This window comes from Palaemon carinicauda, chromosome 3 (assembly GCF_036898095.1).
Source record: "Palaemon carinicauda isolate YSFRI2023 chromosome 3, ASM3689809v2, whole genome shotgun sequence".
NCBI classification, from domain to species: Eukaryota; Metazoa; Arthropoda; class Malacostraca; order Decapoda; family Palaemonidae; genus Palaemon; species Palaemon carinicauda.
In genome coordinates this window covers 81,934,124-81,958,123 of record NC_090727.1, presented here as the reverse complement: position 1 = coordinate 81,958,123, position 24,000 = coordinate 81,934,124, and the positions used below count along the sequence as shown (strand labels likewise).

The following is a 24,000-nucleotide window of genomic DNA, read 5'->3' as shown; positions in this document are numbered from 1 at the left end:
AGATAGTTATATTCGACTCGCTTCCACTGTACTTCAACATCACTTACCTATTTTGATTCTAGTAAACTTCTGACTTCCTACACTGATAAAAATTTGCATTAAAAAGACGGTAATTTCCTGTCAACATTAATTCTAGGATTTCTACCGTTTTAAAAACTGATCTGTTGACGTAAATGAGTATTATTACTGTCACCAACCTGTAAAAGATAATAACAAAGTAAGGTAAAATTACGGATGCCTGTATAATGTTTCTTGTTAGATTTTTGCAGCAGATATTTCTCCTTTTCTCGTCATGCTCCCCATTACTCTGCGGAAGAAAAATACTTACTTTGATGGCTGCTTTTCCGGTCCCATACTGCAGGAGAACCCAACTCTCTGCAGGACCTTCACTGTTTTTTTACCTTGTTTGTTCAGAGTATTTATCGTTTCGTGTCTCATATTGTTCATTTACTGTTGAATCGTCACTGTTGTACATACATACATACATATACCAAGGCACTTCCCCCAATTTTGGGGGGTAGCCGACACCAACAATGAAACAAAACAAAAAGGGGACCTCTACTCTCTACGTTCCTCCAGCCTAACCAGGGACTCAACCGAGTTCAGCTGGTACTGCTAGGGTGCCACAGCCCAACCTCCCACATTATCCACCACAGATGAAGCTTCATAATGCTGAGTCCCCTACTGCTGCTACCTCCGCGGTCATCTAAGGCACTGGAGGAAGCAGCAGGGCCTACTGGAACTGCATCACAATCGCTCGCCATTCACTGTTGTAAGACTGTTTAAATAAGGAAGTCTTCTGTTTCCTCTTGAAAGCCTTAATGTCTTCAATCATTCGAATGTTTTGTGGGAGCTTATTACATAGTCTCGGGGCTGCATATTTAAAGGCTCTGGAGCCTAAAGTAGACATATATCTAGGTTGCCATAGTTTGAATCCATCTGTAATTATTCTCGTGTCGATAGGATTTGTTAGAAATTCTCTTTAAGTATCGTAACAACCTATCGAGTACTGTATGACCAATCTCATGTGGGGAGGACCTGATGTAATTTCAGTGTGTCTGTAAATGCCTACTCAGTGTGCGTGAATTGCAGAGGACACCATGTTTTAAGTTGGCTGTAAAGTATTACATCTATCATGTAATGCCAGATAGGACAGCTATCATTGGTTAAACTATGCAATTATTTGTCAGAGTATGATTTACTTAAGCTGCACTTATTGTGGTAATGCATAAGACACATTGGAATCCTAATATCTTGATTAGTTTTATCACTTGTGGTGTTAGAGTATAACACTGAGTCTCTCAGCAATTTGCAATTGTAAATTCTGTTCTAAACGCATTTAAACTAATCAGCACAGAATGTGTTAATGTAGTGTTTCTCAAAGATAATAAAATGGTCATTTGTTATCAGACACCAGACTTTCTTCATATCTCTTTTACCCCCAGGCTATTTGGAATTTTCCAACCCTTAACCCCTAAGGGTTATTTTTTCCAGCACATTTTGCAGTATATTTTTTTTGAATTGCTCTAACAGCCTTAATTTTTGTCATAGAGAGGTCAGGTTGGTCTCATTCTCTTGGAAAATGCCCGAAGTTTCTCAAAAAATTATCAAAAATATGCAAAAAAAAATTGTAAATAGCAGTTATTTGCAAGGACTTACCGGTACGTCCATGGGGGTAAAGGGATGTGTTTTGTGAAACGTACCAGTACGTCCTTTTGGGGGTGAATGGGTTAAATATATATCTTGTTAAGCAAGTTTATATATATTTTATTACACAACAAATTTTATTCGGCAATAGCTCGGAAGTCATTCTGAATTGTATGTTGTGTGACAATTTGCATTATGGTGATAATTGTCTTTTTTGTCTGGTTTTTAATCTGGCAATATCAGAAATCCTTTACAGGACAAAAACGTTTTATTTCAGTTCCTTATGTCTTACTGGAATGACAGTACATTCTTGCTGCCTTCTCCAAGCAGAAAGAGTTTGTTTCCGCTTAAGAAGACCAGCACATTATTTTATGTTTAAACTCCAAATACGATTTTCATACTGTTAGAATTATCTAACTCAATTCAAATAAAAGGCAAGTCTTTATTCTTCAACTTACCTGCACCGAATTTTACCAACAATGTCTTGTAGAGACTAACGCCAAGTCGGACTCAAACCTTGTGTTCAACTCCCATTTTCTTTCCTTTGTCCGAAACTCTCGCACAACCGTCGAAAAATAAAGACGGGAAATCAAAACTGTTTCCTTATAAGGAGTACATTTAACATTTAATTAATTAATTCAATTAGAATACAAAAAGGGGAAAGTTAAAAATTTACATTTGATATTAACAAATGGCAATCATTCAGTTTACTTTCCGTCCATGACCGAACACCAAAAATAAGAACAAAAGGTAAGAACGACCTAGCTAGTCAATTCGACTAGTTTCCCATGAATACAATTACCATTTTCCAATCAACTATTTCTACAATACATCCGAAGTAGTGTTTTGAACAATGTTTGTGAACAAAATTCTTAAAAATTCAGTCAGCCTGAAGAAGCATACAGTAGATATACACATGGAATAGAATTTTCATATTTTCATATCCTAAAATCTCATGTAAATCGTCTTCCATAATGAAACCTTAGTCTTATCTTTAGAAATTTTTTTGATGAGGACTTATTTGACTTTTAATAAAGTTTATGCTTCCAGAGGGCTGAAATTACTGCCAGATCATTGGTCAGACTGCATCTATAACAATTGCAATGCTTCCAGAAGGCTAGTGTTAATGCCAGATCTTCGCTCAGACAGCCTCTATAATGTTTGGAACGCTTCTAGGAGAATAAAATTACCGTCGGATCTTTGTTCAGACATCATCTATAACGTTTGCAACGCTTCCGGAAGGCTAAAACCACTGTCAGATCTTTGCTCTGGCAGCATTTATAACTTTTATCTCATACTTGATATTTTCTATCCTTTTATTGTGGTATTTTGTTTCCAATGGCAGTTAATTTAACAGAACTGTGAATAGTCAACTGTTACTAAATACCATACCAGCAGTAGGGAATTCGGCGTTATGAAGCTTCATCTGTGGTGGATAACGGGGGATGGTGGGCTGTGGTACCCTAGCAGTACCAGCCAAACTCAGTTGAGTCCCTTGTCAAGCTGAGAGGAACGTGGAGAGGAAAGGTCCCTTTTTTTATTTGTTTTGATGTCGGCTACCACCCAAAAATGTGAGGAAGTGCCTTGGTATATGTATGATATACCACATTACACTTAAAGGTATTAGTATTCAGTAATAACTTTAGATGATTTGATTACCATTGCCTAACCTTGTGTGGGACACGGCTTCTTGCGCTGGCATTCCATAAATCTTGTGATACAATTAAAGAACTTTGTGGCATTGGCAATTTGTGAGTGCAGTTTTCCAGAGTTTTCTTTTTATTACATTGATATTGCAATGTTTTTTCTCTGGTTTTTAATAACCTCGCAAATTGCCAATGCTACAAAACTCCTTAAATTCAGAGTAAAGTTTTTCCAGTTCAGCACCTTCCTTGCCAGAGTACAGTTGACAGTCAGGAAGAGTTTACAAGCCTTTGAAAATTCATTCATAAGGGGAAAGGCTGCAATAATATTAAATCAAGTCTCATATTCGGAACATGAATGGAGATACTAGATATGTCTTCCCACTCAAACTCGTTAGTTCCTTTTGTCGCTGCAACCTCACCATCCTTGTGAGCTAAGGATGGGTGGGGCGGGGATTGAGGGAGTCTATAGGTCTATCTGCTGAGTCGTCAGCAGCCATTGCTCGGCCCTCCTTTGTGGAGAGGCGGCTTGACCGCTGATCATATGTAGGTCAGTCTCTAGGACTTTGTCCTGCTTGATAGGGCAATGTCACTGTCACTTGCCTCTGCCATTCATGAGCAGCTGTTAAACCTTTAAATTAGCATCCTGACTCTCATCAACTTTGGCTATTGAAAATTGAGTGTTTTCCAGGATCTCTTAATTATACTTAGGTTTATTCAGGGAGTTTCTTGGGATTCCAAAAGAATATAAAGGCTTCGTTTGTCGCAAGTAAACAGTTTGGATTCCGAGTTGTCTGGCATCAGAGCAGGACTTTCCTCCAGTAGGATTTTCATTGTTTGAAGTTAGTTTTGACATTGATAGTAAAACTAAACATTTAAAGTATTTGTTTTATAAATTACCCCAAAGATTTTCTTAAGATTTTTTACATTAGTTATAGATTTACAACAAGTATTCAAACATGTTTATTGTTAAATTGCAAAAGCAAGATATAAGGAGGTGTCAGTCAACACTCATAACATATTGTCTTGGAGGTATAATACTTATGTGATTTATTATGATAACTCTTGATTGGTCCTGTAGTACAGTAGTGGGAAGGTCAACTGTCTAATAAATATAAACATGATATTAATGGCTTTTTCATGTCATGCCAAAGTCTATTCTATAGCTTGACCTCTTGGCTTAAGTTGTTTATTCATGGACGAACCTAATCGGTGATCCAAGACGACCAAAGATCTAAACCATCTTTTTGGGCTCAGGCCATGTCGTCCTGATGGAAGTTCCTTCAAAGTAGCTTCCTAGGTTATATTTGACGACAGTGATATATCCCAGAGAATTTTACTAAACGTATTCAGAATTGTAACTCCTGGAGCGAATATCCCTTAGAATTTTAAAAGGGATATCGCCTAATATCAGAGGACGTATTCTTGACACGTCTCATGACTATATACACCCCCAATAGCGCTTTCGCTTCGAGGAGAAAGAGTGGCAAGAATAAGGAGAGTCGTTAAAGAGGCGACACTCCTACTGTACTGTAAATAGTGCGCCTAATCGCCACCGTGAGGCGCCACCAAGCCATTCTCTCTCTCGTAGCTTTGTTGACCGGTGTTATCCTGTGTTATCTTTCACTATTTTGGAGTTTTTTTTGGTCGCTATGATGTCTTCACCAGCCTCATCAGCTGGAAAGTTAATTTTGAATTCTGTAAATGTAAGCTCTTGCTAGTTTTGCCTTTCGATTGAGATCGTAATTAACGTAACAAGAGCTGTTGCCAGCCGGATGGCGTCATGAACGCGGTCGTTCTTTCTGTAAATTTAGTTAGCCAGGACGACCCTTTCCCGGCTATATTTGCTTTAATAACTTTAGCTATTTAGAATTTTAGCTAGGAATTCTTATATGTCTTTGTTGTCATGGATTTGGCTATTTATTTTGAGCCTCACGAGTGCTAGGCTTCCTAGCCTAGGCATTTACACACTTCATGCATGATATAACATTCCTGGCAAAGTTTTATTGAAGCTCAGGCAATATTTTACACATTTATGATATTACTGCATTATGCTTTCCTCTTCCAAGATAGTATACAGAGAGTTTCGGTGAACGATTCTCAATGCTACTAGGCTACTAGCCTTGGGGCTTTAGTATCCTTTCATACATGTCCCCATTGCTCTTGTATTGTCTTTTAAGGGGAGACTGACACCTCCTATACCTTTTAAGTCGATACTAATCTCTTAGGAGATTTAAGAGCAATCCCCCTTCCCTCTGATTAGCCTAGGCTATTCTCAGTTTTCGCTTCGCTCAAAATCCGTTTATTATCAATGTTGACATGCACTTTAATTCAAAATTGTAAAGATGAATAGCAGAAATTTTGGTAAATTTATGACCTTGTCCACTTCTGCAGTATAGTACAACTTAGTTGATTTAGTATATATTTTATTCATGTTGAAAATATCATACTGACTGTGATATAATTATTTTTAAAGAGAATTTCTTTTTATTTAGATAACTTTGTGAAGCTTCTTTTCACATAAGCTATCTATACAAACTTGCCTGCCATCCCTATCCCCCTTGAAGTCTTACCCCCAAGCAGAGTGACTAAATCAAAGGTGTGTGAACGGGAGTGGTAGCAAGCTACCCCCCCCTACCCCCGCTAACTAGCGGTGTGGGTAGTTAACCCTCGCTAAATTTTAATGGCTCGTCGTTTCAGCTCTGCCAAAAGTATAACCCCTAATAAATAGCTAAGGTTTGTATAGTTAGGAAAAATACAAATGATCTATGAATCTGTTTATTCCGAGTAAAGTTTTTCCAGTTCAGCACCTTCCTTGCCTGAGTAAAGTTGACAGTCAGGAAGAGTTTACAAGCCTTTACAATTTGTTGTTTCAAAGGGAAACCCCTTAAGGGGGTTATTGCATATGGGATAAGTTTTTTATCTTTAATTTAAAGATTTTCTTCACACTGAACCTTCCGGTTCTCGTGACCATAGTCATTACTTATATGACAGAGAGTTTGGGGACTCTCGTTGTGTTGATTGTTCGCGCCCACACAACATAGGCTATCTTGAACCTCCGGGTGAGCATAGCGTGAGTACTCTCGTCACACTGAGAGCTCTCGAGCGCACGACCAAATTGGCGCTCACGGCTGATATGGCGCTCATGACCGATTTGGCGCTCATGACCGATTTGGCGCACTCGGCCAACTTGGCGCGCATGACCAACCTTATGAACACAACCAACACTGCGCGCGCGAATAACCAGTCGCGCGCAATCAGTTGAAGTGCGCGAACAACTTTTATAACAGAGTTTCTTCGAACTCTCGTTGTGCAGAGTGTTCGCGCGCAAGAGTTTCACTCTCATGACAGAGAGTTTTGGAACTCTTGTCCCATGAAGTGTTCGCTCGCATAACCATCTCAATGTGCGCATGCAGGACCATCTCGGTGCGCGTGGCCAACTTTACGCACGTGACCATTGACATCAAGAGTTTTTCACTTATGACAGACTCTTCTGACTCTCGTCAAGCAAAGGGTTTGCCCACGCTCGCGCGCGTCCATCGTCATCTAGAGTTTTACTCTTATGACAGAAAGTCTTCTGACTCGTCGGGAGTGTTCGCGCGCACGCAAAAAACCCTGAGGGATACCTGCTGCCTAGGGGTTTCCGACTCTCTACAGGTAACTATGACACAGTTCCTTTGGGTTCTGGTCTTGTGAACCCCGGTGGGTTCACGTAACATGATTCCTGAAAATTTCATCAGCGACAGAGTTCCTGCGGGTTCTCGTCACTACATCCCTTAGGGTTGTGAGAAAGGAATTCACAAATAGATTCTGAACTACTAGGTTCTCATCCAAATATCTCGAGGTTCCCGCGATCCAGAGTTTTTTCCTAAAAAGTCTATGGTCGACCTCCCCCCTAAGGGATGGGTCTTCCAAATGCGTGACTTAATACATCACTCTATACTCCCAGCTGATTACTATGTCAGCCAGTCTGGTTTCACCAGCGCCGATCCTTTCGGTTTCAAACGAACCAATGTCATCTTCACTCCACCCTCCCACTTTGAGAGGTTTGGTTAGCAGACAGAAATTAGTGGGGAATGAAAAATTCTATACATTCCAGTTCATTTCCCCTGGCAGGCCTTGCCTGAATTAGACGGTAGTTTTCTCACTAGCGAGAAAGCGTTCAATGGCAACTCCTTTGGGTAAGCGGTCGATGGCAATTATGTCGGGTCTTCCCGAGAAGTTTAACAGAACTTCAATGGGTGTTGTTAAAACTTCATGAAGGCCGTAAGCCTTCCCGGAGCATGCGCTCCATCCAAGACAAGACCGTGAGGATATTGTCTTAAACTCGGGTTCTACCGTTTGAGCCAGCCTCTCGCGTCATTGTACCCTGGGTACGACGACTTGCCGTTTTACACGATAGGCTTCTGAGACTTTATTCTACCCTTACAGGGTTATTTTCTCGAACAAGATGTATTCCAAGATCGGTTGGAAAGCTTAGAAGTGTACACCTTTTTTCCCCCGGTCGGTCTGGTGAGAAAGTCCTCAGCCAAGTCAGGATAAGCAAGATCTAATCAATGACTCCGATATCCTCATTATGGCATCCCGCAGAATGGTTCCCGGACCTCCAGCAGCTCCTGATGGAGTTCCGAGGGATCTTTCTCCACGACATGATCTTCCAAGCAGCCACATGCTAACACTTTCCTAAGCCGTAGCTTTGCTTCGACTTAACTCCTGGAACGATCTTACACCGCCTCTCTCAGAGAGGCCTTTCGCAACGAGTTGCGGAAAAGATGTCTAGGCACCTCAGACACTTTTCAGCGTCGGTCTTCCAGGCGAAGTGTTCGGTCCTTTGTGACTGATGTCTGGAAGGGGATTCTCTCCCATCGATGTCTTTACTTATACAAAGTTTGAGATAATTTGTCCCCTGCTGGATCTCAACCTCCCCCTGGGAATGCGGACAGGGTCCTAAAGTCCCTGATGGCCCCTCTCTACGAACCTTTATGCCAGGCAGCAGATCGCTTCCTTACATGGAAGACGGCCCTTTCTACTCACTTTAGCTTTGACCAAGAGAGTGTGTTGTATGATCCATCTTCTAATGTCTCCTACTCTAGGAGACAGGGAGAAGTAATCCTCAGCGGCATCCCTGAGTTGATTGCCAAGACTCAAAATCCGAGTGGGCTGTACCCTAGGTGCAGCCCATTTTTGATAGAGAGAGTTCGTTCGGTAACCGAACACCCATCAAATGGGGTTTTACCCAGTGAAGAGTCTGTGGTGTTACCTTAAAAGAACGATACCAGCTCGCCCCCGTGTGTTGGCACTGTTGACAAGCACGGGGAAGGTCAAGAGGAGGATCTCTAGGATATCTTTGCCCCCTGGGATCAGAAGGCAATTGAAGTTGCTCTAGTCTAGACCCTCCTCCATCCAAAGACCCAGAGCTCGTAACGTTGGTGGCATTGCTACGTCCCTGGGGTTCAAGAAACTACTGTGGTGCAGATACCTTAAGTGGGCATGTGGAAGCGTTGATCGACCTTCATGGCCCAGCATCTGCAAAGACGTAACCCACAAGAACAGGGAGACCTATTCTATCGGTCCTATGGTGGTTGCACAACAAATGGTCTAAACACCTCTGGCTCCTTGATGGACAAGTAGCAGAGGGTTGAGGGCTGAGGTTACCCGGATTAGTCCGGGGTGAATAAGTAAGAATGACTGGCTCCTTTCTTCATTTCACCTTCTCCTCTCTGGGGAAAACAGCTCCGCAAGCCTTAGCATAGCTGACCTCACCTCGCTGCAGGTAAGACTCATTTCCCTTGTGCCTCCTAAGTATAGAATAATACTTTGTTACGTCCCCAGTACCTTTTTGATGGAGAGTATTGGGTAAGTCTTTAAGAACAATAGGTTTTGTACTCTAGTTCCTATGTTAAAAACAAGCCACACTGTTAGTTCCTTTCACACACAAGCTTCTGTAGGCCACTATCAGTGCAATACCTCATATCGGCACTTGATTTTAGCGAGGGTAGGGTCCCTTCTGCTATCAATCACAGATGGAAATAGAGAGGACCCCGGGTCATGGCCATGGCCAGTTGGTGAGGACTTCCTCCCTCCTAGGAGTAATAGTCAGGGCAAAATACAGTTTAACCCCCCAAAAATTGTAACAAAAGGTTTCTCAGCTGATTCTGGTAGGTTTTAATGTACTTTTTAACTTACTAAAAGTTTACCAAACTATGACCCCCGGAAAGGTGTTTTTTTCAAGATGGCATCCAAGATGGCCGCCGGAACCTTTGAACGATCATAACTCTATAATTATCAACTCAAATTTTACGATCTTGGTGTCTATTCTTACATTTTTGGGGCAAAGAACACATTAAGACAACTAGGAATATCATTCAGCACTTAAATCATTATAAAATTGGATTCTTGACCTTCAGATGTACACTATCACCTTCTACACAAACACTTACAACAAGCAATAGATAAAAGAATTTATTCTTAGAGGTATAATGATAGTAAACTAATTATGAACGTCTAATATAGGGTTGTTAACTTACAGTACTCATGTTAATATAATCTAATTATATCAAATCCTAATTACACTCAACAGAGCATTATATTTCAAGTACTTGGTTACATTAGTTAATAACACTTTTATCTGCATAGAACAAGTTTTAGAGATTCGATTTTGAGTGTCTTCCTCCTCCTCAGTATCAACCTCTCGAGTGTTGTTTGGATGTTACATTTTTCAGTCTGGCAAGGGCCACATACACTAGTGCAAGGGAGTCCATAACATCTGCAGCTGCATCGAGATAATCTGCATCCCTCTGAACAGCTGCAATGGATAATTTTCAAGAGTTTGTCTGGTGCAGCATTGTTTCGGGTCATAACTGGAACTAACTGATCATTCTCGAGTTTCCATCCCCATTCAATTGGGTTCATTTCACTTGCCTTTCCCATCCATACCATAATTTGGGAGTACACACGTTGGCTATGGAAACTTGTTGCTGCTGATGTTAGGGGAAACCTTCCAGGAGTGACAAATGCCTCAGCAGTTGCCACTTTCTTGGCGAAAAGGGTATGGTGCAGTGATGATAGTGTATCATTAGACTTTCCTCCAAAGCAATCAACCATTAGTTCTTTGCCAAGATCTGATATCTCCTCTTGAGATTTGTTTTGAAGGGTGAATGCACTCGCACAGGACTTCATGACAGGATCAGATTTCACTAATTTCCGGAAGACTGACTTTTTTTCAATGCCGAAAATCCTTGAAGTGGAATCACAGCCTGAATAGGCATGTACTAAGAGTAACTCGGTGCATACATCATCTCCTAGAGTTTCTTTCAACACGTTAATGTTATATACTTTGTGTTCGCTTGACTGTTTGCTTGCATCAGAACGGAAGTAAATGGTCTCATTGTCTGTTCTGGTATAATGAAGGAACAGGATCAGCAAATCTGTATCCTCACCAACCAACGTTGTGGTGTAATAGTTCAATAGTTGCCTTAACGATATCATCATCTACATCACCTGGTGACTGAATGGCATGGCATCCCCTTCTAGTTAGTGCTTTGCTGATAAGAGAATTCGTGTCTGTCTTGTTTTTGTCACGAGATAGAAAGTCCTCCTTTTTGCCTGAAAACTCTTGTTTCTGTTGTGAAACTAATTATAGGGTGCAGGTTTTTTCCTCGTCTCAGATGTGTGTTGTCTTTTATAGAGGGTCCTTCACCATATCCATCGAACACCACTGTTGCTTGTCCGTAATTTCTCACAGTGAAGTCTGCATAAGACTCAGCTATGGTATAATATAAGTCACCTTTCTTCCATGGTAAACGATGGAGCAAAGAGCCTCCATCAAGCACATAATAATCTGGTTTAGGGTTAGAGTTAATCACAGCCTCATTTGACATAGCTGCAACATGGTCTCGAATTGCCTGAGCAAGCAGAGGTTTATCTGCTTTTCGAAGAATGTTCCTGGTCTCAAAAAGGGCTGGAGGATATGGGCTTAGCTCATATGTCAAAACCTCTTCAAGGGAAAGATCTCCTGATCTTGACACGACATGGAAACGCTGGAACAGAAGGGCAGGTTCAATGGTACGATCAGGACCAATCTTCACAGCTCGTGGGCGACCTGCCTGAATTATGGCATGACCAACTGCAGCAACCTTGCGTCTTGTGTCTTTCCCAGCGAACAATGTTTCCAGTGCTATTCGCAGTCTAGTTGGAATGAATGAGAGCGCTGGATCAAGCTTTAACTCCTCACTACTTGGATAATGATTCTTCATAGTGGAAACCTGAGACTTGATGTCACTTTTGATTAATCTGGCGGCAGTTTCAATAACAGCACGTTTTTGAGATTCTTCATCATCTTCCTGACACTTTCCTTTGTAATGTGATCTCAGAATCTGCGATGTTTGTTCTCTCTTAGTGACAATGTCGTTCAAGCCTTCTCCTTCAGAAAATATGATTGAGTCCTTAAAGCTCTCTTTAAGATGCTTTTTCAAACTGTAATTGTCCTAGGGTTCAGAATCAGGATTGGAGAGGCAACCTTTCATTATGAGGCTTAAAGATGTCACAGTTAGTTGTTCCTCACTGTTCAGTTCTTGGTAAGCACACATTTTCTGAAATGCTCTATACTTATCTTCATCTTTAGGATGCCCTTGCTTTTTGGATTTGGCAAAAGGGGCATGCTGGAACTCAAAAGGCACAGACTTAAGGTTCCTGAAATTTCTACTACATGAATGATGATAAAGGCCATCTGCTGCATGTAAATCTCGTAAATGGTATTCAATGCGATGGGCCCTTTATAGTCAGTCCCCAATCATCTGAATGGGATTCACAGACCTCCAAAATTGTTTCCACAAATTTGTCCGTGCATGCCCAGCTAAAGTGTCCCTTGTCCAAATCAATTGTACATCCACAGAATATGCAGTCCTTTGTACTATCAAAAGCTCCACTTTAGCATCTTGTGGCTCTCTTTCCTGACACAAAAGCATGCTTTTCTTTGCAGCATGGCTTTTAATGTTTTTAACGTTAATGTACCGTTGACGACAGCTTTTATGCACTTTCATACCAGCTTCAACTACAAGATCGTCTTTCCACTTTACACTGGCATCATTTATTCCTTTTACCCCCCTCCACTGAATTGCAACCCAGTTATCACTGGAATTCTTGATCTCCTCCTTGCAGATTAGACAAGAAGCTTGACTGACTGTGCATGCACTCATTGTTGAATCATATCAGAAATAGAGAGAGATGCGAATTAAATATGCAGTTAGATCCAGTCAAATATATGGAAAATGTCACCTCTACCCCAAAAACATTGGCACATAATAGGCCAATATCATTTTTTATTATCTTGATGTGTTCTTTGCCCCAAAAAGTGTAGGAATAGACACCAAGATCATCAAATTTGAGTTGATAGTTTTAGAGTAGGCCTACTGATTGTTCAAAGGTTCCGGCAGCCATCTTGGACACCATCTTGAAAAAATCACTTTTCCGGGGGTCATAGTTTGGTAAAGTTTTAGTATGTTAAAAAGTACATTAAAACCTACCAGAATCAGTTGAGAAACCTTTTGTTAAAATTTTTTGGGGGTTGAGGGGTTATTTTCCATATATTGACCCTACTGTAAATCACCTCTATGAATAGCGGAGGGTTTGTATCTACGCCGGAACAAATAACAAATTTGTAATTTGTATTTTTCCCAGTATACAAACCTGGAGCTATTTATAGAAATTGGCCCGCCACCCTGTCCCTGAGAAGTCCTGCCATAAAGCAAAGTGGTTGCTCAGCCGAGAGGTGTGAGTGAGCGGAGTAGCCAGTCTACCCCACCCCCCACCTTCTAACTAGTGGATGGGGTAGTTATCCCTTACTAAAATTATCATGGCTTGTCTTTCAGCTACGCCGAAAGTATACCCCTATAAATAGCTCCAGGTTTGTAGACTAGGAGAAATACAAATGACTTACACCCCTATAAATAGCTCCAGGTTTGTAGACTAGGAGAAATACAAATGACTTACACCCCTATAAATAGCTCCAGGTTTGTAGACTAGGAGAAATACAAATGACTTACACCCCTATAAATAGCTCCAGGTTTGTAGACTAGGAGAAATACAAATGACTTATAGCCCTATAAATAGCTCCAGGTTTGTAGACTAGGAGAAATATAAATGACTTATACAGTACCCCTATAAATAGCTCCGGATTTGAAGACTAGGAGAAATACAAATGACTTATACCCCTATAAATAGCTCCGGGTTTGTAGACTAGGAGAAATACAAATGACTTATAGCCCTATAAATAGCTCCAGGTTTGAGACTAGGAGAAATACAAATGACTTATACAGTACCCCTATAAATAGCTCCGGATTTGAAGACTAGGAGAAATACAAATGACTTATACCCCTATAAATAGCTCCGGGTTTGCAGACTAGGAGAAATACAAATGACTTACACCCCTATAAATAGCTCCGGATTTGGACTAGGAGAAATACAAATGAATACCCCTATAAATAGCTCCGGGTTTGCAGACTAGGAGAAATACAAATGACTTACACCCCTATAAATAGCTCCAGGTTTGAAGACTAAGAGAAATACTTACTTACAAATTTGTTATATCAAACTTGGTTTTTTGGCAAAAGTTTTCAGGTTAGTGTGTGGAGCTGTAAATCATTTAAAAAGTTAAATTCCTATCGTATGTGGGTAGTGAGGCCTCTGTGTGAATTTAAATGTAAAAACTTGACATAGGAGCTCTAGCACATCATTTTACAAGTTCTTAAGATATCCCGATTTTTTGTTGTTGTCCTGATATATCCTAATTTCTGTTCTTGAAATATCATAATTTTTGGGTCTTTAAATATCATAGTTTTGGTGGCTTGAATTATCCTAATAGTTTAGGGGCTTAAAATATCTTACTCGTGGGGAGTTCAAGCATCTTATTTTGAGGGCTTAAATATCTGGCTTTTTGGGTCTTTAAAAATCTTACTTTTTGGGTGGTTAAATATCTTACTTTTGGGGCTTTGGATATATACTTTTAGGGCTTAAGGTAACTTTCTTTTTGCGTCTTAAAATATCTTACTTAATAGAATATCTTAATAAAATATCCTACTTTTGTTTCCAATTGAGCTTATTTTTTAAACACACATTATTGCTTAAGAATTACTGATTTATTAGAAATATATCATTTCTTAAGAATTACCGAAAACTGTACTAAATTTGTACTTAATAAATCTTGATTAGTAATTTTCTGTGAGTTCCTATTATGACCTTTGACTTTCAGGTTAATGCTGGGAGGCTTTCAACCAAACGGATGAAGCACATTTGGGTTATGGACACTCTTGGTCAAGTCCTTCAGTTGGAGCAGAGTAGAGTAAGTGGAACTTCTAAAACATCTTTTAGGTTTTTAGCTTTGCTATTCTAACCAGTGCTTTAATATCCTCGCAGTGTCCTCATTCCCTAATGGATTGTGTTCTAATATATGTTCCTGTGCATTGTTTAGAGATTTTTTGTCTGGCTGCTGTTAACTATTGTCCATCATTTGGGATCCATTTTTAAACCTCGGTTGCCTCTCCTCTGAGGGTCACATTCATGATTGAAGGTTACGCTCGATAAATTTCTTTATTTGGCCATTTGTTCTGAAGTTATTTCTCTGCCAGCTATTGTACTTCATATATAGAGTCTTTGAACATTGAGTAGATAGACCACTTTAAAACTTTTAAATATCTAGTTCACGTTTTGTCTTGGACGGTGTGCCAAGTTATATTGCGAGCTTACTCATTTACCTAAATTTTTTAATTTTTAGCTTCATGAATTTAGTTTTTATACAATAAATTCCCATTACAAATTGCTTTAATGAATAGTTGATGACTAAAATTTAGTTATGAATCAATTAAGGCCTATATATATCCATGTCAATAACTAGGATTGAAATCTTGTAAAAAATCTAATTTGGGGAATCATATTATTGTTCCCTCTAATACATATATTAGGCTTCAGAAGATTGCAATGTAAAATTGGAGCTGTTTCTATTATGTATACACTGTAATTTAAGTTTCATACATTGTCATAAATTTTGTAAATTGAGTTGTGAAAATTTCTGTCAAGATAACGATTTAAATGTGACCAAAAATATGTGGGTTTTCAATGTTAATTTTTTTTTATCTGTCAATGAAAATCCAACGATTGGAAAACTTTATTAATTTAGTTTTAAATTTTTAGATATTGTGTTGAACTGCTGCATAGTTGTTTTATGTGTATATTTTTGGGCTCAAGCCATGTCGTCCTGATAGAAGGTTCCTTCAGTAGCTTCCTAAGGGTATATATGACTACATTGGATATTCCCAGAGAATTAAACTAAAGGTTTCAAAGAATTCTAACTTCTGGCGCGAGTACCCTAAAGGTTTCCCTCTAGGATATCGTACATCAAGAGAGGACGCATGCATTAACACGCCATATGGCTATCTGCACCCCACCTAGCGTTTACGCTTCGAGGGGGAAAGGTGGCGAGGTAACTGAGGAGATTTTCTTGAAAAAAGGCCCTATTTTTGTGGTCCGAATTTAGTAAGGGCCAGGGTCAGAGAGAATGCCCCAAAATATTCGGTGTCAGATTTTGTGTTAGACTGCAGCATAGATTCGTTTTATGGGTATATATGTGGTCATCGCATATTTTCGCTGTCCGACTAAAATTATGGAAGATATGGGGGATTTTGTTGAAAAAAGTCCCTATTTCTGGGGTCCGAATCTAGTAAGGGGCGGGGTCAGAGAAAATGTCCAAAAATTTTTTGGTGTAGGATTTTTGTATTAGACTGCAACATAGATTCGTTTTATGGGTATAAATGTGGTCATCGCATATTTTCGCTGTCCGATTATAATTATAGAAGATATGGGGATTTTGTTGAAAAAAGTCCCTATTTTTGGGGTCCAAATCGAGTAAGGGCCGGGGGTCAGAGAAAATGTCCCAAAAGTTTCGGTGTAGGATTTTGTGTTAGACTGCAGCATAGATTCGTTTTATGGGTATATATGTGGTCATCGCATATTTTCGCTGTCCCACTAAAATTATAGAAGATATGTGGGATTTTCTTGAAAAAAGGCCCTATTTTGGGGGTCCAAATCTAGTAAGGGCCGGGGGTCAGAGAGAATGCCCCAAAATTTTCGGTGTCAGATTTTGTGTTAGACTGCAGCATAGATTCGTTTTATGGGTATAATGTGGTCATCGCATATTTTCGCTGTCCGGCTAAAAATATGGAAGATATATGGGATTTTGTTGAAAAAAGTCCCTATTTTTGGGGTCCGAATGAAGTAAGGGCCGGGGTCAGAAAAAATGTCCCAAAAGTTTCGGTGTCAGATTTTGTGTTAGACTGCAGCATAGATTCGTTTTATGGGTATATATGTGGTCATCGCATATTTTTGCTGTCCGGCTATAATTATAGATGATATATGAGATTTTTATTGAAAAGAGGCCCTATTTTGGGGTCCGAATCTAGTAAGGGCCGGGGTCAGAGAAAGTGCCCCAAAATTTTCGGTGTCAGATTTTGTGTTAGACTGCAGCATAGATTCGTTTTATGGGTATAAATGTGGTCATCGCATATTTTCGCTCTCCGGCTAAAATTATAGAAGATATATGAGTTTTTATTGAAAAAGGACCCTATTTTTGGGGTCCGAAACGAGTAAGGGCCGGGATCAGAGATAATGCCCGAAATTTTTCGGTGTCAGATTTTGTGTTAGACTACAGCATAGAGTCGTTTTATGGGTATAAATGTGGTCATCGCATATTTTCGCTCTCCGGCTAAAATTATAGAAGATATATGAGTTTTTATTGAAAAAGGACCCTATTTTTGGGGTCCGAAACGAGTAAGGGCCGGGGTCAGAGATAATGCCCGAAATTTTTCGGTGTCAGATTTTGTGTTAGACTACAGCATAGAGTCGTTTTATGGGTATAAATGTGGTCATCGCATATTTTCGCTCCGGCTAAAATTATAGAAGATATGAGTTTTTATTGAAAAAGGACCCTATTTTTGGGTCCGAAACGAGTAAGGGCCGGGGTCAGAGATAATGCCCGAAATTTTTCGGTGTCAGATTTTGTGTTAGACTACAGCATAGAGTCGTTTTATGGGTATAAATGTGGTCATCGCATATTTTCGCTCTCCGGCTAAAATTATAGAAGATATATGAGTTTTTATTGAAAAAGGACCCTATTTTTGGGGTCCGAAACGAGTAAGGGCCGGGGTCAGAGATAATGCCCGAAATTTTTCGGTGTCAGATTTTGTGTTAGACTACAGCATAGAGTCGTTTTATGGGTATAAATGTGGTCATCGCATATTTTCGCTCTCCGGCTAAAATTATAGAAGATATATGAGTTTTTATTGAAAAAGTACCCTATTTTTGGGGTCCGAAACGAGTAAGGGCCGGGGTCAGAGATAATGCCCGAAATTTTTCGGTGTCAGATTTTATGTTAGACTACAGCATAGAGTCGTTTTATGGGTATAAATGTGGTCATCGCATATTTTCGCTCTCCGGCTAAAATTATAGAAGATATATGAGTTTTTATTGAAAAAGGACCCTATTTTTGGGGTCCGAAACGAGTAAGGGCCGGGGTCAGAGATAATGCTTGAAATTTTTCGGTGTCAGATTTTGTGTTAGACTACAGCATAGAGTCGTTTTATGGGTATAAATGTGCTCATCGCATATTTTCGCTCTCCGGCTAAAATTATAGAAGATATATGAGTTTTTTATTGAAAAAGGACCCTATTTTTGGGGTCCGAAACGAGTAAGGGCCGGGGCAGAGATAATGCCCGAAATTTTTCGGTGTCAGATTTTGTGTTAGACTACAGCATAGAGTCGTTTTATGGGTATAAATGTGGTCATCGCATATTTTCGCTCTCCGGCTAAAATTATAGAAGATATATGAGTTTTTATTGAAAAAGGACCCTATTTTTGGGGTCCGAAACGAGTAAGGGCCGGGGTCAGAGATAATGCCCGAAATTTTTCGGTGTCAGATTTTGTGTTAGACTACAGCATAGAGTCGTTTTATGGGTATAAATGTGGTCATCGCATATTTTCGCTCTCCGGCTAAAATTATAGAAGATATATGAGTTTTTATTGAAAAAGGACCCTATTTTTGGGGTCCGAAACGAGTAAGGGCCGGGGTCAGAGATAATGCCCGAAATTTTTCGGTGTCAGATTTTGTGTTAGACTACAGCATAGAGTCGTTTTATGGGTATAAATGTGGTCATCGCATATTTTCGCTCTCCGGCTAAAATTATAGAAGATATATGAGTTTTTATTGAAAAAGGACCCTATTTTTGGGGTCCGAAACGAGTAAGGGCCGGGGTCAGAGATAATGCTTGAAATTTTTCGGTGTCAGATTTTGTGTTAGACTACAGCATAGAGTCGTTTTATGGGTATAAATGTGGTCATCGCATATTTTCGCTCTCCGGCTAAAATTATAGAAGATATATGAGTTTTTATTGAAAAAGGACCCTATTTTGGGGTCCGAAACGAGTAAGGGCCGTGGTCAGAGATAATGCTTGAAATTTTTCGGTGTCAGATTTTGTGTTAGACTACAGCATAGAGTCGTTTTATGGGTATAAATGTGGTCATCGCATATTTTTGCTCTCCGGCTAAAATTATAGAAGATATATGAGTTTTTATTGAAAAAGGACCCTATTTTTGGGGTCCGAAACGAGTAAGGGCCGGGGTCAGAGATAATGCTTGAAATTTTTCGGTGTCAGATTTTGTGTTAGACTACAGCATAGAGTCGTTTTATGGGTATAAATGTGGTCATCGCATATTTTTGCTCTCCGGCTAAAATTATAGAAGATATATGAGTTTTTATTGAAAAAGGACCCTATTTTTGGGGTCCGAAACGAGTAAGGGCCGGGGTCAGAGATAATGCTTGAAATTTTTCGGTGTCAGATTTTGTGTTAGACTACAGCATAGAGTCGTTTTATGGGTATAAATGTGGTCATCGCATATTTTCGCTCTCCGGCTAAAATTATAGAAGATATATGAGTTTTTATTGAAAAAGGACCCTATTTTTGGGGTCCGAAACGAGTAAGGGCCGGGGTCAGAGATAATGCTTGAAATTTTTCGGTGTCAGATTTTGTGTTAGACTACAGCATAGAGTCGTTTTATGGGTATAAATGTGGGTCATCGCATATTTTTGCTCTCCGGCTAAAATTATAGAAGATATATGAGTTTTTATTGAAAAAGGACCCTATTTTTGGGTCCGAAACGAGTAAGGGCCGGGGTCAGAGATAATGCTTGAAATTTTTCGGTGTCAGATTTTGTGTTAGACTACAGCATAGAGTCGTTTTATGGGTATAAATGTGGTCATCGCATATTTTCGCTCTCCCGGCTAAAATTATAGAAGATATATGTTTTTATTGAAAAAGGACCCTATTTTTGGGGTCCGAAACGAGTAAGGGCCGGGGTCAGAGATAATGCTTGAAATTTTTCGGTGTCAGGTTTTGTGTTAGACTACAGCATAGAGTCGTTTTATGGGTATAAATGTGGTCATCGCATATTTTTGCTCTCCGGCTAAAATTATAGAAGATATATGAGTTTTTTATTGAAAAAGGACCCTATTTTTGGGGTCCGAAATGAGTAAGGGCCGGGGTCAGAGATAATGCTTGAAATTTTTCGGTGTCAGATTTTGTGTTAGACTACAGCATAGAGTCGTTTTATGGGTATAAATGTGGTCATCGCATATTTTGCTCTCCGGCTAAAATTATAGAAGATATATGTTTTTATTGAAAAAGGACCCTATTTTTGGGGTCCGAAACGAGTAAGGGCCGGGGTCAGAGATAATGCTTGAAATTTTTCGGTGTCAGATTTTGTGTTAGACTACAGCATAGAGTCGTTTTATGGGTATAAATGTGGTCATCGCATATTTTCGTTCTCCGGCTAAAATTATAGAAGATATATGAGTTTTTATGAAAAAGGACCCTATTTTTGGGGTCCGAAACGAGTAAGGGCCGGGGTCAGAGATAATGCTTGAAATTTTTCGGTGTCAGATTTTGTGTTAGACTACAGCATAGAGTCGTTTTATGGGTATAAATGTGGTCATCGCATATTTTTGCTCTCCGGCTAAAATTATAGAAGATATATGAGTTTTTATTGAAAAAGGACCCTATTTTTGGGGTCCGAAACGAGTAAGGGCCGGGGTCAGAGATAATGCTTGAATTTTTCGGTGTCAGATTTTGTGTTAGACTACAGCATAGAGTCGTTTTATGGGTATAAAATGTGGTCATCGCATATTTTTGCTCTCCGGCTAAAATTATAGAAGATATATGTTTTTATTGAAAAAGGACCCTATTTTTGGGGTCCGAAACGAGTAAGGGCCGGGGTCAGAGATAATGCTTGAAATTTTTCGGTGTCAGATTTTGTGTTAGACTACAGCATAGAGTCGTTTTATGGGTATAAATGTGGTCATCGCATATTTTTGCTCTCCGGCTAAAATTATAGAAGATATATGAGTTTTTATTGAAAAAGGACCTTATTTTTGGGGTCCGAAACGAGTAAGGGCCGGGGTCAGAGATAATGCTTGAAATTTTTCGGGTGTCAGATTTTGAGTTAGACTACAGCATAGAGTCGTTTATGGGTATAAATGTGGTCATCGCATATTTTTGCTCTCCCGGCTAAAATTATAGAAGATATATGTTTTTACTGAAAAAGGACCCTATTTTTGGGGTCCGAAACGAGTAAGGGCCGGGGTCAGAGATAATGCTTGAAATTTTTCGGGTGTCAGATTTTGTGTTAGACTACAGCATAGAGTCGTTTTATGGGTATAAATGTGGTCATCGCATATTTTTGCTCTCCGGCTAAAATTATAGAAGATATATGAGTTTTTATTGAAAAAGGACCCTATTTTTGGGGTCCGAAACGAGTAAGGGCCGGGGTCAGAGATAATGCTTGAAATTTTTCGGTGTCAGATTTTGTGTTAGACTACAGCATAGAGTCGTTTTATGGGTATAAATGTGGTCATCGCATATTTTTGCTCTCCGGCTAAAATTATAGAAGATATATGTTTTTATTGAAAAAGGACCCTATTTTTGGGGGTCCGAAACGAGTAAGGGCCGGGGTCAGAGATAATGCTTGAAATTTTTCGGTGTCAGATTTTGTGTTAGACTACAGCATAGAGTCGTTTTATGGGTATAAATGTGGTCATCGCATATTTTTGCTCTCCGGCTAAAATTATAGAAGATATATGAGTTTTTATTGAAAAAGGACCCTATTTTTGGGGTCCGAACGAGTAAGGGCCGGGGTCAGAGATAATGCTTGAAATTTTTCGGTGTCAAATTTTGTGTTAGACTACAGCATAGAGTCGTTTTATGGGTATTAATGTGGTCATCGCATATTTTTGCTCTCCGGCTAAAATTATAGAAGATATATGTTTTTATTGAAAAAGGACCCTATTTTTGGGGTCCGAAACGAGTAAGGGCCGGGGTCAGAGATAATGCTTGAAATTTTTCGGTGTCAGATTTTGTGTTAGACTACAGCATAGAGTCGTTTTATGGGTATAAATGTGGTCATCGCATATTTTCGCTCTCCGGCTAAAATTATAGAAGATATATGAGTTTTTATTGAAAAAGGACCCTATTTTTGGGGGTCCGAAACGAGTAAGGGCCGGGTCAGAGATAATGCTTGAAATTTTTCGGTGTCAGATTTTGTGTTAGACTACAGCATAGAGTCGTTTTATGGGTATAAATGTGGTCATCGCATATTTTAGCTCTTCGGCTAAAATTATAGAAGATATATGAGTTTTTATTGAAAAAGGACCCTATTTTTGGGGTCCGAAACGAGTAAGGGCCGGGGTCAGAGATAATGCTTGAAATTTTTCGGTGTCAGATTTTGTGTTAGACTACAGCATAGAGTCGTTTTATGGGTATAAATGTGGTCATCGCATATTTTTGCTCTCCGGCTAAAATTATAGAAGATATATGAGTTTTTATTGAAAAAGGACCCTATTTTTGGGGTCCGAAACGAGTAAGGGCCGGGGTCAGAGATAATGCTTGAAATTTTTCGGTGTCAGATTTTGTGTTAGACTACAGCATAGAGTCGTTTTATGGGTATAAATGTGGTCATCGCATATTTTCGTTCTCCGGCTAAAATTATAGAAGATATATGAGTTTTTATTGAAAAAGGACCCTATTTTTGGGTCCGAAACGAGTAAGGGCCGGGGTCAGAGATAATGCTTGAAATTTTTCGGTGTCAGATTTTGTGTTAGACTACAGCATAGAGTCGTTTTATGGGTATAAATGTGGTCATCGCATATTTTCGCTCTCCGGCTAAAATTATAGAAGATATATGAGTTTTTATTGAAAAAGGACCCTATTTTTGGGGTCCGAAACGAGTAAGGGCCGGGGTCAGAGATAATGCTTGAAATTTTTCGGTGTCAGATTTTGTGTTAGACTACAGCATAGAGTCGTTTTATGGGTATAAATGTGGTCATCGCATATTTTTGCTCTCCGGCTAAAATTATAGAAGATATATGTTTTTATTGAAAAAGGACCCTATTTTTGGGGTCCGAAACGAGTAAGGGCCGGGGTCAGAGATAATGCTTGAAATTTTTCGGTGTCAGATTTTGTGTTAGACTACAGCATAGAGTCGTTTTATGGGTATAAATGTGGTCATCGCATATTTTTTGCTCTCCGGCTAAAATTATAGAAGATATATGAGTTTTTATTGAAAAAGGACCCTATTTTTGGGGTCCGAAACGAGTAAGGGCCGGGGTCAGAGATAATGCTTGAAATTTTTCGGTGTCAGATTTTGTGTTAGACTACAGCATAGAGTCGTTTTATGGGTATAAATGTGGTCATCGCATATTTTCGCTCTCCGGCTAAAATTATAGAAGATATATGTTTTTATTGAAAAAGGACCCTATTTTTGGGGTCCGAAACGAGTAAGGGCCGGGGTCAGAGATAATGCTTGAAATTTTTCGGTGTCAGATTTTGTGTTAGACTACAGCATAGAGTCGTTTTATGGGTATAAATGTGGACATCGCATATTTTCGCTCTCTGGCTAAAATTATAGAAGATATATGAGTTTTTATTTAAAAAGGACCCTATTTTGGGGTCCGAAACGAGTAAGGGCCGGGGTCAGAGATAATGCTTGAAATTTTTCGGTGTCAGATTTTGTGTTAGACTACAGCATAGAGTCGTTTTATGGGTATAAATGTGGTCATCGCATATTTTTGCTCTCCGGCTAAAATTATAGAAGATATATGAGTTTTTATTGAAAAAGGACCCTATTTTTGGGGTCCGAAACGAGTAAGGGCCGGGGGTCAGAGATAATGCTTGAAATTTTTCGGGTGTCAGATTTTGTGTTAGACTACAGCATAGAGTCGTTTTATGGGTATAAATGTGGTCATCGCATATTTTTGCTCTCCGGCTAAAATTATAGAAGATATATGTTTTTACTGAAAAAGGACCCTATTTTTGGGGTCCGAAACGAGTAAGGGCCGGGGTCAGAGATAATGCTTGAAATTTTTCGGTGTCAGATTTTGTGTTAGACTACAGCATAGAGTCGTTTTATGGGTATAAATGTGGTCATCGCATATTTTTGCTCTCCGGCTAAAATTATAGAAGATATATGAGTTTTTATTGAAAAAGGACCCTATTTTTGGGGTCCGAAACGAGTAAGGGCCGGGGTCAGAGATAATGCTTGAAATTTTTCGGTGTCAGATTTTGTGTTAGACTACAGCATAGAGTCGTTTTATGGGTATAAATGTGGTCATCGCGAT

At 39.5% G+C, this 24,000-nt stretch overlaps 1 protein-coding gene and 1 long non-coding RNA gene across 9 annotated transcripts in view; one reads left to right on the top strand and one right to left on the bottom strand.

Moving 5' to 3' along the window:
- Window positions 1-15,389, top strand: part of LOC137638354 (uncharacterized) — a 475,922-nt gene extending 460,533 nt beyond the window's left edge. For all 3 annotated transcript variants that reach the window (XR_011044100.1, XR_011044098.1, XR_011044099.1), the window contains one exon: window positions 14,539-15,389. This is a non-coding gene — a long non-coding RNA (uncharacterized lncRNA). The remainder of the gene's footprint in view (window positions 1-14,538) is intronic.
- Window positions 1-24,000, bottom strand: part of LOC137638353 (TATA-binding protein-associated factor 172-like) — a 271,385-nt gene that overhangs the window by 34,378 nt on the left and 213,007 nt on the right. The window lies entirely within an intron of this gene.